At 39.0% G+C, this 19,598-nt stretch overlaps 1 long non-coding RNA gene across 2 annotated transcripts in view; it reads left to right on the forward strand.

Moving 5' to 3' along the window:
- Positions 1–19,598, forward strand: part of LOC144580648 (uncharacterized) — a 438,055-nt gene that overhangs the window by 301,659 nt on the left and 116,798 nt on the right. The window contains exon 3 of one of the 2 annotated variants that reach the window (XR_013530588.1): positions 1,629–7,834. The exons of the other annotated variant lie outside the window; for it this stretch is intronic. This is a non-coding gene — a long non-coding RNA (uncharacterized LOC144580648). Of the gene's footprint in view, positions 1–1,628; positions 7,835–19,598 lie in introns of those variants that run through there. 2 annotated transcript variants of the gene reach the window in all.

Genomic DNA, 19,598 nt, shown 5'->3' on the forward strand with positions numbered 1-19,598 from the left:
TGACAATACAGGTGCAACACATTACAAAGTAGAAGTATATGAAGAGAACACAAATGATACCTTGGCTGGCCCCAAGTACTGCCTTGTCAAGTGGTATACATAAATCCTACACAGAGAGGATCCTTTATGAATTAAAATTTGGTCACTCCACTGGAAAAGCCCTGTCAGGTAGATAATCGAAAAGAACTATGAGAATGGAGTAAGAATAAGGAGTCACACAAAACACCTTTATGAATAGCTACAGAGACAAGATTATAGTTTTTTTCTCAGATTTTCTTATTTGCTATGTGTGTGTGTGTGTGTGTTTGTTTGTTTCCTCTAACTTTCTATTTCTCTCACTATTTTGCATTAGGTTGTGTGGTGGTGGTTAAATTTATAATTTAATTCACATATTATAGAATATTGAAATAGAATTATGACAAATTGACAACTTTAAGAGATCCAGAACTTACAGCAGAACGTTGACTAACATTTGGATCATCTTTTTGTGAGGAAGAACTAAACATATTTTCAGCATACAGGTGATAGCTTTCACATTAATTATGTAACAGCAGTTTTTTAAGCCTTCATAATTTAAATAAAGCTATATGTGAATATTGTGCAGTTGTAGGGATTAATTATATTATATAATTATTTTTTTTATTCCTGCAAATCATCTCAATCTTTTTATGTTTTGGGATTGCCCACCTCACAAGTTCTGGTAGAGGCAGAGCATCCTCTCTACAGAATCTGAAAATCAGATGCTTAGTAGCTTAAACTTTCTTCCAGTGAGAATGGGAACATAAGATGTAGGTTTGGACTATGGGGTCTAGTCACCATGGTTTCCAGAGGGCAGCTGTGGCAGTGGCTGAGGAGTGGCATCAGATGTCCAAGTTTGGCATTACGTTATGGGGGTACTTAATTTTTATCAAGACTTCAGCTATAGTCCTGTCTGCTGTTTTACCTCTTTCATTCTTGTCTTTTTTACATACCTTTTTCCCCTCACCTTTCTGAAGATTCAGCAGATCTTTGTATATGTTCAGGGCTGCATTGTGTGCTTTAAATAATTTTTTTTTGTCAGCAAGAGATTATTTCTCTTGCATGCAACAAAAACTAATAGAGAAGGGGTGAAAGCAAAAAGAAGGAAGATGAAATGAGTATTCTTTTTCTAGGTAAGCCCAGGACAGAGTACCTGGAAAGAGCTCAAAATCTAAGCACAAAAAGGTTAGAGGAATAAAACACAGTCAGTATCTCAAGGTAGTGTTTTCCAGTAGTCAAGAAGACATGTGCTCTCTTAAGGGTGTAATATAAAAGGAGAAAGGAAAAGACTATAGTTATACCTACAAAGCCAACAAGGGAAAAAAAGTAATGTGCTTTGCTGACAAGTTCTGGGCTGGGAGTATGATACTGAGGATGGCACTGAGATATGTGCAGATGGGCACTGGGGATGGTGTGCAACTTTATGCAAACAGTGTAGGCAAAGCAAGGCTGTAAAGGCATGTTGGAAATAGCTTTGCTATTTGAATTTTTCCAAACTTTATTAGCTGCAAATATAATTACAACCACTAGAGTATTACAGTTTCACTAACTTTTGCTTCATCTTTCTAATGTATGGCATTGACCTCATATGTGCTTTTATGTATTTCCAGGAGTCCCTTGGGTTTGTTCACATCACGGTGAAGTAAAGAGGAATATGTGAATTTTTTGCAACACTTTTCATTGAGAGGTGATTCACTTTTCCTTCCTCTTGATTCTGAGTTGGCCCTTGGACTAAGTCACCAACAGAATGCAGCAAAAATGGTGTTGTCTAGCATATGAGGCTGGGCCTTAGGAGACTGCAATTTCTGGCTTTGCCTCTTGGAATGCTTCTTTTTGGAACCCAGCAGCCATGCTTAAAGGAAGCAAATCAGAGAGAGAAGGACACAGCCAATCCACCCATCCTAGCCAACACCTAGAGCTGATATCTGCCAGGCACCATCACAGAAGTCTGGGGTCTTCATGACAAAAAAAAACAAACAAATTACGTTGTTATATCATAACATACTTTAGAATGAGACGGGAAAAGCATGCGTTTGCTTAACAGCATTTGGAAAAACTTAAAATTTCCCACTTTGTAGGTATAAATCACAAGTCACAGTGCACTGGAACATGGGAAGGTTCCAATTAATATACCTGCAGTGTGCTCAAGATTTTCCCACTCCTCCAACCCACCAAGGATTTTCATTTTCATATTTTTCTTTATTATGGTAAGCTCATTGTGCTTGATTTTTTTTTCTTTTTTAGGATTTATGCTTACAAAGAAGCCTCCTCAGTTACTCTATCAGTAGAGTTCTCTTGTCCTGCTCCATATATTCTCCAGGTATACTAAAGAGAGGGCTGCATCTTATGTAGATTCAAACTGGGACAGCTGCCACACTAGGGGAATATTCGAGTGTAATAGTCTAGAATTAGAATGACAGACCTATGTTGAGTTTTCATTCACACTCTCCATGTATGAGAGAGGTACCAGAAAGTGAATTTGTACAACAGGGCATAAATAAACTCCTGGAGATTCTTCAGAATAGCTAATAATATATTCCATTTGTGTAAGGAGATCATCTCAGTTCAGACAGTAGATCTTTTCATGATAAAATCAAAACACCTGAAGATGGAGGCAGACAAACTGATATACATTCAATTCACATTTCTTTTTTCAATTTAGTGATGTCAGCTAATCTCATATCATCATGGAGAAGTTATGTGTATTATTCAGGGGTTACTATTTGTTACTTATATGCCAAATCTCAATGATGAGATTGTAGGCTAGGCCAGCATGGGGATAGGACCCTGTTAGTATTTAATGGTACAGATTTTCCTTAGTGAAGAGCTAACTTTTCTTATTTTATGTCATCTGGGATCAGTCTAATTGTTGCATCAGTTTTCTTAATCTTTACACAATGACAGGTTGGCTATCATTTCCTTAAGCCATATAGTCTGGCTCAGACATTTTAATCACAAAGTGGGCATGCCACTTTCTCCAACTTTTGCTTTTAGGTAGTATTTGATCGTTGATAATACACTTTCTGTTCACTGACAAATGTTTCCTTATCAATTACTTACTTATACTACAACTTTAATCAATTTCAAACAACTCAATTTATATTCACATTTACAAAGAAATTTTACCATTGCTGCCAATATATCTTAGCCTATTCAGTGTTTTTCAGATTTCTTGGCTGCAGCCAAGAGGTGTAATCTATTCAACACTGTAGGGGAACTCAGATGGAAATTCATGTTCACTCTAGGAATAAAACTCACTCAGCAAAGGTCTCTCCTATCAGTGCTTATGAATTCTGGAAAATGTGAAAGCCAACTAAATAGTCATATGTTCCTTTATGAAAAACATTTATTGAACATCACTATGATGCAAGTAAACACTGTGCTAGACAAATGCAATGTGAAAAATATGTCATGGCCTCAACAGATTGGTGAGGACATGTGCACTATAATAGTAGTGAAAAGCAACTTCAGCAAAGTCTCAGGATACAAAATGAATGTGCAGAAATCGCAAGCATTCCTATACACCAATAGCAGACTAACAGAGAGCCAAATCAAGAGTGAACTCCCATTCAGAATTGCTACAAAGAGAAATAAAATACCTAGGAATACAGCTAACAAGGAGAATGACAAATTACTGCTCAAAGAAATAAGAGAGGACACAACCAGATGGAAAAACATTTAATGCTTATGGTTAGGAAGAATCAATATTGCAAAAATGGCCATGCTGTCCAAAGTAATTTATAGATTCAATGCTTATCCCCATCAAGCTACATATGACCCTTTTCAAAGAACTGAAAACCCACCTTAAACTTCATATGGAACCAAAAGAGAGCCTGCATAGCCAATAAAATCCTAAGCAAAAAGAACACAGCTGGAGGCATCATGCTACCTGACTTCAAACTATACTACAGGGCTACAGTAATCAAAACAGCATAATACTGGTACCAAAACAGAGATATAGGACAATGAAACAGAACAGAGTCCTTGGAGGCAATGCCACACATCTACAACCCTCTGATCTTTGACAAACTTGACAAAAGCAAGCAATGGGGAAAGGATTCTCTGTTTAATAAATGTTATTGGGGAAACTGGCTAGCAGTATGCAGAAAACAGAAACTGTACTTCTTCCTGACACCTTACACTAAAATTAACTCTAGAAGGATTAAAGACTTAAACATAAGACCTAACACCATAAAAATCCTAGATGAAAACCTAGGCAACACCTTTCAGGACATAGGCATAGGCATGGACTTCATGACTAAAACACCAAAAGCATTGGCAACAAAAGCCAAAAAAGACAAATGGGATCTAATTAAACTCTACAGCTTCTGCACAGAAAAAGAGACAATCATTAGAGTGAACTGGCAATCAACAGAATGGGAAAATGTTTTTTGCAATCTACCCATATGACAAAGGGCTAATATCCAGAATCTACAAAGAACTAAAACAGATTTACAAGAAAAAAACCAACCCATTCAAAAGTGCCTGAAAGATATGAACAAGGTATTTTCCAAAAGACATATATGAGGCCAAGAAACATGAAAAAATGTTCATCATCACTAAACATTAGAGAAATGCAAATCAAAACCACATTGAGATACCATCCCATGCCAGTTAGAATGGCGATCATTAAAAAATCTGGAGACAACAGATGCTGGAGAGGATGTAGAAAAATAGGAACACTTTTACATTGTTGGCGGGAGTGTAAATTATTTCAACCATTGTGGAAGACAGTATGGCGATTCTTCAAGGACCTAGAAATAGAAATTCCATTTGACCCAGCAATCCCATTACTGGGTATATATCCAAAGGATTATAAATCATTCTATTTTAGAGACACATGCAAATGCATGGTCACTTTGGCACTGTTTACAATAGCAAAGACTTGGAACCAACCCAAATGCCCATCAATCATAGACTGGTTGAAGAATAAAATGTGGTACATATACACCATGGAATACTATGCAGCCATAAAAAGAATGAGTTCAAGTCCTTTATAGGGATGTAAATAAAACTGGAAACTATCATTCTCAGCAAACTGACACAAGAATGGAAAATCAAACACCACATGTTCTCACTCATAGGTGGGTGTCGAACAATGAGAACATGTGGACACAGGGAGGGGAGCATCACACATTGAGATCAGTTGGGGGGCTGGGGGAGGGGCAGTGGGAGGTGGGGAGGTTTGGGAGGGACAACATGAGGAGAAATGCCAGGTATAGGTGACGGGGGGATGGCGGCAGCAAACCACTCTGCCATGTATGTACCTATGCAACAATCCTGCATGATCTGCACATGTACCGGATAACCTAAAGCACAATAAAAAAAATAATAATGATAATACATTGAAATAATTGCTAGCAGAGGTATGTGTAATGGACTGTGAACTGGCATAAAAAATGGTTGTGCAGAGTCACTTAAGGCTTTATAAAAAAGTGATGTCTAACACTGATGAAGGAAATTTAAGAAGAAACCAAATAATTAAAAAATATTACATACTCATGAATTAGAAGAATCAATATTGTTAAAATATATATACTACTCAAAGCAATATATATTTTCTATGCAATGCCTATCAATATACCACTGACATTCTTGATAAAAATAGAAAAGAATCTAAAAATTTATATGAAACCCCAAAAACCCAGAAGAGCCAAAACTATTCTGAGCAAGAAAAACAAAATTGGAGGAATCATATTTCCTGACTTCAAATTATATTACAGAGCTATACTAACCAAAAAGCATAGTACTGGCATAAAAACAGACACATAGACCAATGGAAGAGAATAGAGGGCCCAGAAACAAATTCTCATGTCTACAGTGAACTGATTTGCAGCAAAAATGCCAAGAACATACACTGGATAAATGGTGCTGGAAAAATTGGATATCCATATGCAAAAGCATGAAACTAGACCCCTATCTCTCACCACATACAAAAACCAAATCAAAATAGATTAAAGACTTAAGTTTAAGACCTCAAACTGAAATGGCTACAAGAAAACATTGGGGAAACTTTCTAGGACATTGGTCTTGGAAAAGATTTCTTGAACAATACCCCACAGGCACAGGCAACCAAAGCAACTATAAACAAATGGGATCACATCAAGTCAAAGAGCCTCTGCACAGCAAAGGAAGCAATCAACAAAGTGAAGAGGCAACCTGCAGAATGGGAGATGTTTGCAAACTCCCGCGTCTGACAAGGTGTAAATAACCAGTGTATATAAGGAGCTCAAACAACTCTATAGGAAAAAATATAATAATTTGATCAACCAATGAGAAAATGAAATAGACATTCTTCAAAAGAAGACATACAAATGGCAAGTAGGCATATGAAAGGATGCTCAATAACGTTCACCATCAGAGAAATCCAAATCAAAGCTACAATGAGATATCATCTCACCCCAGTTATAAAAGACATGCAATAACAAATACTGGCAAGGATATGGAGAAAAGTGAATTGTTGTACTCTGTTAGTGGGAATGTAAATTAGTACAACCACTATGGAGAACAGTCTGAGGATACCTCAAAAAGCTAAAAATCGAGCTACCATATATGTATTAGTTTGTTCTCACATTGCTAAAAGAGCTACCTGAGATTGGGTAATTGATAAAGAAAATAAGATTAATCAATCTGCAAGCTGTACAGGAAGCATGGCTGAAGAGGTCTGAAGAAACTTACAATCCTGGCAGAAGGTGAAGGGGAAGCAGGCACATCCTTCACGGCTAGAGCAGGAGGAAGAGAGAGAGGGGGAAGTGCTATTGTTACACACTTTTAAACAACTAGATCTTGTCAGAACATACTGTCACTAAAATAGCAAGGGGGAAATCCAGCCATGATCCAATCACTTCTCACCAGGCCTCTCCTCCAACGTTGGGAATTACAATTAAACATGAGATTTGGGTGGGGACACAAAGCCAAACCATATAAACATGACCCAGCAATTCCACTGCAGAGTATATACTCATAAGAAAGGAAAACAGTGTATTGAAGAGATATCTGCACTCCTGTGTTTGTTGCAGCACTGTTTACAATAGCTAAAACTTGGAAGCAACTTAAGTGTCCATCAAAAGATGATTGGATAAAGAAAATATGGTTTATATATACACAATGCAATACTATTCAGCCATAAAAAGAATGAGATCTAGTTATTTGCAAAACATGGATGAAACTGGGGATCATTATGTTAAATGAAATAAGCCAGGCACAGAAATACAAACATCACATATTTTTATTTATTTGCGGGATCTAAAAATCAAAGCAATTGAATTCATGGACATAGAAAGTAGAAGGATGGTTACCAGATACTGGGAAGAATAGTGGGGAGTTGGGGAGTAGGTGGGGATGGTTAATGGATACAAATATAAAGAAAGAATAAATAAGATCTATTTGATAGCACAATAGGGTGACTATAGTCAATGATAACTTTTCTTTTTTCTGAAGACAGAGTCTTGCTCTGTCGCCAGGCACCAGGCTGGAGTGCAGTGGCACAATCTTGGCTCACTGCAATCTCCACCTCCTGGGTTCAAGCAATTCTTCTGCTTCAGCCTCCCGAGTAGCTGTGACTACAGGTGCATGCCACCACGCCTAGCTAATTTTTGTATTTTTAAAATAGAGACAGGGTTTCACCATGTTGGCCAGGATGGCCTCAATCTCTTGACCTCGTGATCCGCCTGCCTCGGCCTCCGAAAGTGCTGGGATTACAGGCATGAGCCACCGCACCTGACCTTAGTCCATGATAACTTAATTGCATATTTTAAGATAACTTAAAGAATGTAATTGGATTGTTTGTAACTCAAAGAATAAATGTGTGAGGGAATGGATACCTCTCTCCGTAATGTGCTTATTTCATATCGTATGTCTGTATCAAAATATCTCATGTACCCCATAAAGATATATACTTACAATGTGCCCCCATGAGTTTAAAAAAACAGTCAAAAACACTTTTTGTTTTGTTTTGTTTTGAGACAGAGTTTTGCTCCTGTCACCCAGGCTGTAGTGCAATGGCGCAATCTCGGCTCACTGCAATCTCTGCTTCCTGGGTTCAAGTGATTCTCCTGCCTCAGCCTCCCAAGAAGCTGCCCGGTTAATTTTTTGTATGTTTAGTAGAGATGAGGTTTCACCATGTTGGCCAGGCTGGTCTCGACCTCCTGACCTCAGGTGATCCACCTGCCTCAGCCTCCCAGTGTGCTGGGATTACAGGTGGAACCACCTCTCCTGCCAAAGGAACTTTTAAAAACAAGTGATGTATCACCTTGGTATTGAAGATTCAGCAGGATTTCATTAAGTAAACATGGAAGAAGAGGAGCCCCAGTTGTTCCAGTCATACAGGCAACACCAATACAAAGCAGCCAATTGCAGGCAATAGCCAGACAATTGCAGAAGTGTGAATGAGGCTCCCAGTGTTCAGAAGACAGCTTATATTTGAGTGAGTTCAGCTGACACTAGCAGAAGAATTGCCAGATTTAATCCAGCCCAAACTGCCTCCTATGTATTCATGAGCTAAATAAAGGCTGTTACTTCAGGCACTAAGTTTAGGGTTGTATGTTACATGGCTACAGGTAACAGATGTAATCATATTTGCATTTTAGAAAGATTAATAGAAAGTTGTAGAGGACAGTTATAGGAGATGAGTGACTCAGTGAATTTAGGAAACAATTGCAAGACTGCAGGAAACACCAATTGCTGTAAATCAGGAGCCTATGTGCCAGAATCCTGGAACTCAGCTTCTTCTTGAGGACTTGTGAAAATAATCAGGACCCTTTCTGACTGATTCTAAAGTACAGCATCTCGTCTACATCAAAGGCTGCTTATTTTTTGTAATGTAACTGAATGTGCAAAAGAATCCTACTGCTAGTTTTCTTATCAGGACTAGCATCCTTTTAGAGGAACTCCCAACCAGGCTATAGCAAATTTATTCTGGAACTCCAGGGAATCTCTCTGCCCTCCCTTCTTTTTTCCACACCCCCATCCATTTGAATTTCCCTGTGATTTACTCCTTTGGAAAACTTGTAGATAGCAAACACACAAAGACATAACTTTCTTATATATCATTATTTTCTATTGGTCCAAATTTTAATCCCTGATTCACCTTCTCCCATAGTGCTGTCTCCTTCTGCCTTCATCTCTAATGACTTACCGCTGCCCAAACATTTTCACTGTGCACTTTATTATCCCTGATTCATGGTAAATGCAAATCTTAAAGCTCTTTATTCAGAGTTCCTTCTCTTGTCCCAAACTTAAGGCTGATTTTATTGTGCAGACACTCCTTATCCTTCAGATTTCTCAAATGTAGCCAGCTTCATCTTCTACACTTCATAAATCCAAGAATTGGGAGATGATACCTTTGTCTTCTTTTTCACTCCACTACAACTGTTCTTGAAAGGATCATTTGCTAAATGATCAAATCCAGTGGACATGTTCAGGGGCATTGGATTTTTTTTTTAATTACTGTCTTTGTTGTTGTTGTTGAACTACTTTTTTACGTTGGATTTCTGAACTTAGTTCCTACTTTTCTTACTTTTCTTTTTGAGAATATGTTGTTTATTCCTTTTCTTCAATATATTTCTTAAATTCTGTGCTATTTAAGGGTACGTCCAAAGTCTTTTTACATAATATACAGAACTTCCTTTAATGATCTAAACTTCTCATGGGTTCAGTGACCAATTCTATGTCAGTACCTTAAGTAAAGAAAAGTTTTCTCCTGGGATCCGACCCATATTGCTTCTTCTGTTGGAGATCCCAAATTTAAGTCAAGTCAATATGTCCTTTAAACCTATTTCTCTCTCTTTTTTTTCCCATTTTATCTCATTTAGCGGTTCCAATACCTAGCAGTAACATAAATCAAGACTTGGCTCCCATACCTTTACCTACACCCAGTCTTACTGTCTTCTAAATGTCTTTCTGATCTGTTCACTTATCTATCTCTGTTTGCATTGACATTATTCTAGTTCAAATCAATGCCATCTCATTTTTATATTAATTGAAGATTGGGTCCTTTCCTTTTATTTTCTTTTTTGTTTGAGATTGAAAGGTAGAGAAATGCATAGGATAGATTAAAGGATCCCTAATAAAGGACAGATTTTTAAAAAATTTTTTTATTGCATTTTAAGTTTTGGGGTACATGTGCAGAACATGCAAGACAGTTGCATAGGTACACACATGGCAGTGTGTTTTGCTTCCTTTCTCCCCTTCACCCACATTTGGCATTTCTCCCCAGGCTATTCCTCCCCAGCTCCACCCCCCACTGGCCCTCCCCTTTTCCCCCCAATAGACCCCAGTGTTTAGTACTCCCCTCCCTGTGTCCATGTGTTCTCATTTTTCATCACCCGCCTATGAGTGAGAATATGCGGTATTTCATTTTCTGTTCTTGTGTCAGTTTGCTGAGAATGATGTTCTCCAGATTCATCCATGTCCCTACAAATGACACAAACTCATCATTTCTGATTGCTGCATAATATTCCATGCTGTATATGTGCCACATTTTCCCAATCCAGTCTATCGTCAATGGGCATTTGGGTTGATTCCAGGTCTTTGCTATTGTAAACAGTGCTGCAATGAACATTCGTGTGCATGTGTCCTTATAGTAGAACGATTTATAGTCCTTTGGATATATACCCAGTAATGGGATTGCTGGGTCAAATGGAATTTCTATTTCTAAGGCCTTGAGGCATCGCCACACTGTCTTCCACAATGGTTGAACGAATTTACACTCCCACCAACAGTGTAAAAGTGTTCCTTTTTCTCCACATCCTCTCCAGCATCTGTTGTCTCCAGATTTTTTAATGATCGCCATTCTAACTGGCGTGAGATGGTATCTCAGTGTGGTTTTGATTTGCATCTCTCTAATGACCAGTGATGATGAGCATTTTTTCATATGTTTGTTGGCCTCATATATGTCTTATTTTGTAAAGTGTCTGTTCATATCCTTTGCCCATTTTTGAATGGGCTTGTTTGTTTTTTTGCCTGTAAATCTGTTTAAGTTTTTTGTAAATTCTGGATATCAGCCCTTTGTCAGATGGGTAAACTGCAAACATTTTTTCCCATTCTGTTGGTTGCCAATCCACTCTAGTGACTGTTTCTTTTGCCATGCAGAAGCTGTGGAGTTTGATTAGGTCCCATTTGTCTATTTTGGCTTTTGTTGCCAATGCTTGTGGTGTTTTAGTCATGAAGTCCTTGCCTACTCCTATGTCCTGGATGGTTTTGCCTAGATTTTTTTCTAGGGTTTTTATGGTGCCAGGTCTTATGTTTAAGTCTTTAATCCATCTGGAGTTAATTTTAGTGTAAGGTGTCAGGAAGGGGTCCAGTTTCTGCTTTCTTCACATGGCTAGCCAGTTTTTCCAACACCATTTAGTAAACAGGAATCCTTTCCCCATTGCTTGTTTTTGTCAGGTTTATCGAAGATTACATAGTTGTAGATATGCTGTGTTGCCTCTGATGCCTCTGTTTTGTTCCATTGGTCTAGATCTCTGTTTTGGTACCAGTACCATGCTGTTTTGATTACTGTAGCCTTGTAGTATAGTTTGAAATCCAGTAGTGTGATGCCCCCTGCTGTGTTCTTTTTGCTTAGAATTGACTTGGCTATGCAGGTTCTCTTTTGGTTCCATATGAAATTCATGGTGGTTTTTTCCAGTTCTGTGAAGAAGGTCAATGGTAGCTCGATGGGAATAGCATTGATTCTGTAAATTACTTTGGGCAGTATAGCCATTTTAACAATATTAATTTTTCCTAACCATGAACATGGAATGTATCTCCATTTGTTTGTGTCCTCTCTGATTTTGTTGAGCAGTGGTTTGTGGTTTTCCTTGAAGAGGTCCGTTACATTCCTTGTGAGTTGTATTCCAAGGTATTTTATTCTTTTTGTAGCAATTGTGAATGGCAGTTCGTTCTTGATTTGGCTTTCTTTAAGTCTGTTATTGGTGTATAGGAATGCTTGTGATTTTTGCACATTGATTTTATATCCTGAGACTTTGCTGAAGTTGCTCATCAGTTTCAGGAGTTCTTGGGCTGAGGCGATGGGGTCTTCTAGGTATCCTATTATGTCATCTGCAAATAGAGACAATTTGGCTTCCATCTTTCCTATTTGAATACCCTTTATTTTTTTTTCTTGCCTGATTGCTGTGGCTAAAACTTCCAGTACTATATTGAATAGGAGTGGTGAAAGAGGGCATCCTTGTCTAGTGCCGGATTTCAAAGGGAATGCTTCCAGTTTTTGCCCATTCAGTATGATATTGGCTGTTGGTTTGTCATAAATAGCTTTTATTACTTTGAGATACGTTCCATCGATACCGAGTTTATTGAGGGTTTTTAGCATAAAGGGCTGTTGAATGCCTTCTCTGCGTCAATTGAGATAATCATGTGGTTTGTGTTTTTGGTTCTGTTTATGTGGTGAATTACGTTTATAGACTTGTGTATGTTGAACCAGCCTTGCATCCCTGGGATGAATCCTACTTGATCATGATGTATAAGTTTTTTGATTTGCTGTTGCAATCTGCTTGCCAATATTTTATAGAAGATTTTTCCATCTATGTTCATCATGGATATTGGCCTGAAGTTTTCTTTTCTTTTTGGTTCTCTGCCAGGTTTTGGTATCAGGATGATGTTGGTCTCATAAAATAATTTTGGAAGGATTCTTTTTTTTTTTTTGATTATTTGGAATAGTTTCAGAAGGAATGGTACCAGCTCCTCTTTGTGTGTCTGGTAGAATTCGGCTGTGAACCCATCTGGACCTGGGCTTTTTTTGTGTGGTAGGCTCTTAATTGCTGCCTCGACTTCTGACCTTTTTATTGGTATATTCATAGTTTCAGCTTCCTCCTGGTTTAGGCTTGGGAGGACACAGGAGTCCAGGAATTTATCCATTTCTTCCAGGGTTACTAGTTTATGTGCATAGAGTTGTTTGTAATATTCTCTGATGATGGTTTGAATTTCTGTGGAGTCTGTGGTGATTTTTCTTTCATCATTTTTTATTGCATCTATTTTGTTGTTCTCTCTTTTCTTTTTTATCAGTCTGGCTAGTGGTCTGTCTATTTTGTTGATCTTTTAAAAAAAACAGCTCTTGGATTTATTGATTTTTTGAAGGGTTTTTCGTGTCTCTATCTCCTTCAGGTCACCTCTAATCTTAGTTGTTTCTTGTCCTCTGCTGGGTTTTGAGTTTTTTTGATCTTGCTCCTCTAGCTCTTTCAATTTTGACAATAGGGTGTCAAATTTGGATCTCTCCATTCTCCTCATATGGGCACTTATTGCTATATATTTTCCTCTATAGACTGCTTAAAATGTGTCCCAGAGATTCTGGCATGTTGTGTCTTCGTTCTCATTGGTTTCGAAGAACTTCTTTATTTCTGCCTGCATTTCGTTGTTTACCCAGTCAACCTTCAAGAGCCAGTTGTTCAGTTTCCATGAAGCTCTGTAGTTCTGGGTTGGTTTCTGAATTCTGAGTTCTAACTTGATTGCACTATGGTCTGAGAGACTGTTTGTTATGATTTCAGTTGTTTTGCATTTTCTGAGGAGTGCTTTACTTTCAATTATGTGGTCAATTTTAGAGTAGGTGTGATGTGGTGTTGAGAAGAATGTATATTGTGTGGTTTGGGGTGGAGAGTTCTGTAAATGTGTATCAGGTTTGCTTGTTTCAGGTCTGAGTTCAAGCCCTGGATATCCTTGTTGATTTTCTGTCTGATTGATATGTCTAATATTGACAGTGGAGTGTTAAATTCTCCCACTATTATTGTGTGGGAGTCTAAGTCTCTTTGTAAGTCATTAAGAACTTACTTATGTATCTGGGTGCTCTTGTATTGGGTCCATATATGTTTAGGATCGTTAGCTCTTCTTGTTGTATGAATCCTTTTACCATTATGTAATGACCTTCTTTGTCTCTTTTGAACTTTGTTTCTTTAAAGTCTATTTTATCAGAGATGAGATTTGCAACTCCTGCTGTTTTTTGCTCTCCATTGGCTTGGTACATCTTCCTCTGTCCCTTTATTTTGAGCCTTTGTGTATCCTTGCATGTGAGATGGGTTTTCTGGATACAGCACACTTATGGGTTTTTGTTTTTTATCCAATTTGCCATTTTATGTCTTTTGATTGGTGTATTTGGTTCATTTACATGTAGGGTTAATATTGTTATGTGTGGATTTGATACTGCCATTTTGATGCTAGCTGGCTGTTTTGCCCGTTAGTTGATGTAGATTCTTCATTATGTTGATGCTCTTTAGCATTTAGCGTGATTTTGGAATGGCTGGTACTGGTTGTTTTTTTCTATGTGTAGTGCCTCTTTCAGGAGCTCTTGTAAAGCAGGCCTGGTGATGACAGAATTTCTGAGTACTTTTTTGTTCGCAAAGGATTTTATTTTTCCTTCACTTATGAAGCTCACTTTGGCTGGATATGAAATTCTGGGTTGAAAGTTCTTTTCTTTAAGGATGTTGAATATTGGCCCCCACTCTCTTCTGACTTGTAGAGTTTCTGCCGAGAGATCTGCTGTGAGTCTGATGGGCTTCCCTTTGTGGGTGACCCGACCTTTCTCTCTGGCTGCCCTTAGTATTCTCTCCTTTATTTCAACCCTGGTGAATCTGACGATTATGTGCCTTGGGGTTGCTCTTCTTGCGGAATATCTTTGTGGTGTTCTCTGTATTTCCTGCGTTTGAGTGTTGGCCTGCCTTGCTAGGTGGGGGGAATTTTTCTGGATTATATCCTGAAGAGTATTTTCCAGCCTGGATTCATTCTCTTCGTCACATTCTGGTATACCTATCAAACATAGGTTAGGTCTCTTCACATAGTTATTCGCCGTCCAGCTTTGTTCTCTTGCTGGTGAGGAACTTTGGTCCTTTTTTGGAGGCTAGGTGTTCTTATTTTGGGTGTTTTCCTCCTTTTTGCATTGTTTTCTTCCCATCTTTGTGGATTTATCCTCCTGTCGTCTGAGTAGTTGCTGACTTTTCTATTGGGTCTCTGAGTGGATGCCCCGATTGTTGATGATGAAGTATTTCTGTTACTTGGTTTTCCTTCTACCAGTCTAGCCCCTTTGCTGTACGACTGCTGAGGTCCACTCCAGGCCCTGCTTGTCTGGGGTGCACCTATAGCAGCTCTGGAACAGTGAGGAATGCTACCAGTTTTTTCTTCTGTTATCTTTGTCCCAGAACGATGCCTGCCAAATGTCAGTCTTCTGGATATAAAGGGGTCAGGGAGCTGCTTGAGGAGACAGTCTGTACTTTATAGGAGCTCAAGTGCTGAGCTGTGAGCTCTGTTGTTCTTTCAGGGCTGTTAGGCTGCTATGTTTAATTCTGCTGCAGCAGAACTCATAAAAAAAAACCCCTTTTTTTCTCAGATGCTCTGTCTCAGGGGATTGGGGCTTTCTTTCTGAGTGTCTGTTGCACTGTCATGCCCAGCTAGGAGGCAGTCTAGTCACTATTTGCCTGCTGAGGCTCTGCCCTTCTGGTGTGAGGTCTGCCCTATTGCCTCAGGCTCTGCCTTGCTGCTGAGGTCTCCACCCTGTTGCCATGGGCTACGCCCTGTGGTCGAGTCTCTCTTTTGTGGCAGGTTGCCTTGGCAACAACAGGCTGCATCAGCAATGGGAGTTTACCTCAGTAGGGGCGGATTGCCTCGGTAATGGTGGACACCCCTCCCCCACCGAGCTGCACCATCCTGGGTTCAGCTGTGCCCGCAGTAAAACTCTCCAGCCAGAGCATTTGGAATTGCCGTTTTGTTTGTCCCACTGCGCTGGCCCAAACCCTGTTTTCCTGGAATCTCCTGGCCTGGCTCACTGTCCAAGTCCCGTTCAATCAGATGGATATACCAATCTGCCCTCTGAGGTCTCAGATTGCCGCTTCAACAGGGCACCGGGACCAGTGCGCTTTGTGCGGAGTGCTGTGGAGCACCGCTGCCCTGCGCACCGGCTGCCAGCTGCACCAGTCACTGGCTGCACCAGCCAAAACCCTGCCCTGTCATCCCACGTCTCTTTTATACCTGGGAATTTTCCCGTTCTGTGGGCAACAAAGATCCATCTGGAAATATGGCCCTGACTCACCCTCCGCTCGTTCACTGAGAGCTTCAATCCTGGGTTGTTCTCCAAGGCCAGATTTTCAGTAAAGGGCACTCACAGAGAGGAGTCTGAGATTGCACCCCAGGCCCTGGGTCATTGGAGAAAGTGATGATCTCAGGCACCATCTAGGTGCCACCACCCAGTTGACATGAGTGCTTCTTAGAGAGAAGGGTGTGGCTGAATAAGAAGATATCACCTACTAAGGAATTGAAGCATTTATGGCTCAGACTGATTTGCTGTGGGACATCTCTGAATGAGTCATGTTGAAAGATCATCCTCTCTGCATGCTAGGGAATCACCGTGGCTTGGATGAATGAGAAAGGATGCTAACAGAAGGTGGAACACCAAGGGAAGCCAGGCCAGGTTACTCCAGTGTGCCCACATTTTTGTAAATAGCCAGACCTTCAGCAAATGGTGACAGTGATATAACTTTCCAGAAGAGGTCAGCCAGCAAGGCATTAGTTGCTGTTGAGAACGGAAACCTGGTCAGGTTATAGCGGTGTTCCACTATCAATAGCAAAGCAAGATGTAAAACAGCAAAGTAAGTACAGTAGCCAACGCTATTTGGGTTACCTCATGAGTTGTCATAATAGTAGAAGCTTAGAGTTTGAGCTTCTCAGCCTGTGGCAAGTGTTTACTGATGGGCTATGAATCCCCTCGACTCTTGGGGTGGCTGGGCAGAAACTTGGACAGCTGGAGCCCCCAGGCCTGTTGTATTGGATCATTTATCCTAACAGGCTAAACAGTATAATTTTCCACAGTGGCATGATGAGATAAATATTGGGAAGTACTGTCATTTAAGGATCTGCTAACCATCTGCTAGATGAAGTGACAGTTCTGTTCCCTCTGTGTTACAAATGGACTGAAAGTTCACAGTTCAGAGGCTTTTCCTGCCTCTTCAGTTGTTAGCTTAATGTGTGCAGTATACAGCTGTGTCTGCTTCCAGTCTGGCCTGTGCTAGTATTTTACTCATTCATTAAAAACCACTCCCTTCACCCCTAGGAAATAGATTAATGAAGAAAACTGATTAATTTTGTGCCTTCGTTTAGCTTATATTTTAGTGGGGGAGAAAACACAATAAACAAATGGATTATTGTCATTATGACTTTAAATATTCTGTAAACAATGAAATAGTCATTTTAAAAGGGAGAGAGTTGTAATTTTAAAATTGAATTTGGAAAGCTTGATACAGGTGAGTTGTTTAAACACTGCCATTAAATTAGCTTTAAGCGAGCATCCTTAAAAAGTTAAATGAAAATTGTCATTCTATTTTCACATTTGGCTTGCTGCACAGGGATCTTTAAGTTTTCATGTAACTTTGAAGAAGCAGAAACCTGAAATCATAAACCATGTACATTACGGTGGTGTATACATAAAAGACAACAGGGAAAAATCCTGAGCAGACCTGTGATCAAGTAGACCTTGAGTTTAATTGGGAGATTAATGTACATTTACATGTTTTTAATTAAAACACAATGTTTAAAGTACATTTTAATAATTTTCAGATTTAACTAATTTTTTAAAATTAACAAACCACAAATTGCTTTGAAGAGGAGGGCTTCTGTCTTAATTCACTCAATAGATGTTTATTGAGCATCAATCATGCCATCAAAACTCTGTTGAGGGTACTCTGAGAGATGCAGAAATGAGAAAAGGGTCTCAGTCTTGATGAGCTACTAGTTTGAATGAGGTGAATGCAAAAAACGCAAAGTTAGTAGGCAATGAGAGAGACAATGCCTTCCAACCATTAGTCTCTCCTTAAAAATACTAATTAACATCCTCAAACACTTCTCAAAAGCCTTACTTTCAAGATGTCATTCTAAAAATTAAATCTGTATATTATCTAAATTAGCCTTATCTATCATTATCATCTAATCATAAATCACTCTTCCAATAAAAGTATAAAGCATTAGCCAATACTGTAATGTTTTAAGATGTTAACAAATGCACCTTAAATGAGTCTTATATTTCATGTAATTATCTTGACACTGTGTCTGTATGGAATTGACAACTCTATTCTAAATAATTAACTAATGAAGGAATGGGCCAGCTTCTAAGACCACTCAACAGCGAAACAACTCACTCTGAATTTCCCTAGCTCTTGTCTCTAATGACACTCACTGTCCTTAATTATGTGTTTCCTTTCATAGCCTTTCTGTCTTGAAAGGACAGTGACCATACTTTAAAAACTCATGACTACTATAGATGTCTTTTATTTTTAAGTTTTCAAAATGCTTCCACATATGTTTTTCACTTCAAACTTCTGTCTTCCTTTCATCCCCTAGTTCTCCAAGCCAGACGAAGAGTCAGCTGGGCTTGCTCCACTCCCAGCAGTCAATTTTAACTCAGAAATCGTTCTTTCCCCTCTTTTCTTTTATAAAATATATGCTTTCTTTTTTAATTCACAACTCTTTAAAAAGAAGCTTTAGTGAGGTGTAATTGGTATATGATAAACTGGGCATGTTTAATTAGTACAATTGATAAGCTTCAACTCAGGTATATGCTGATGACAGCATCATCACTCTCAAAATCATCTAGCCAATGCACTTATTTTAGTGCCATAAAAACAAAGTATGCAGGGTCATCCAGTTCACTTGTGGCAGGTCTGAAGTTAGTATCCAAGCCTCCTGATTTTGATTTTGTAGGATTTTTTTCCTTGTAAAATTAATATTGCTATTGATAATACCTAAAAATATTAGGTTCTGCTAAAACTAGCTGCTCTGTTTGGCAATGAGATCCAGAAATTAGAGTCTTGGGATGGTGGTTGCAAGTCCTTTTTCTTTAGTGACTATGTGAAAAATATCCCTCAGTAGCTCTTCTGTTTTGCTTTGGTTTATTTTTGTTTTTGAGATGGAGTCTTTCTCTTGTAGCCCAGCCTGGAGTGCAGTGGGGTGATCATGGCTCACTGCAACCTCTGTCTCCTGGCTTCAAGTGATTCTCCTGCCTCAGCCTCCCTAGTAGCTGGGATTACAGGTAACTGCCACCACGCCTGGCTAATTTTTTGTATTTTTAGTAGAGACAGCATTTCACCATGTTGGCCAGGCCAGTCTCAAACTCCTGATCCCAGGTGATCTGCCTGCCTTGGCCTCCCAAACTGCTGGGATTACATGCATGAGCCACCGTGCCCAGCACCCAGTAGCTCTTGATTAGTCCCTATATCACTGGAGCAAGGAGCAAGGAGTTAAAGATAAATATATATATATATTTGTAGATCTTTGAGTATAAGAATTGTTTTACATCATGATGATGGTATTAGAATTATAAATTATTGAGCTATGTCCAACATGAGGTTATTTTCTAACTTGTGCAGAGACAGAGTTAAATAAAAACCGTGTATGTTATAATGGTGTATACCTGAAAGACAACAGGAAAAACTCCTTATCAAACCCGCGATCAAGTAGACCTCGAGTTGAAATGGGAAATTAATGTACATACCCTGTGTCTGGGGTAGAAAATGGAGAAATAATATTAATGTTGTCTATGTTAATCTGTTTCCTTTGGCCATTTTTCTGTCCTCCACATCCCTGTCATTTCTAATCTAACCTCATAGGTCTGT

Source organism: Callithrix jacchus, chromosome 21 (assembly GCF_049354715.1).
Source record: "Callithrix jacchus isolate 240 chromosome 21, calJac240_pri, whole genome shotgun sequence".
Taxonomy (NCBI): Eukaryota; Metazoa; Chordata; class Mammalia; order Primates; family Cebidae; genus Callithrix; species Callithrix jacchus.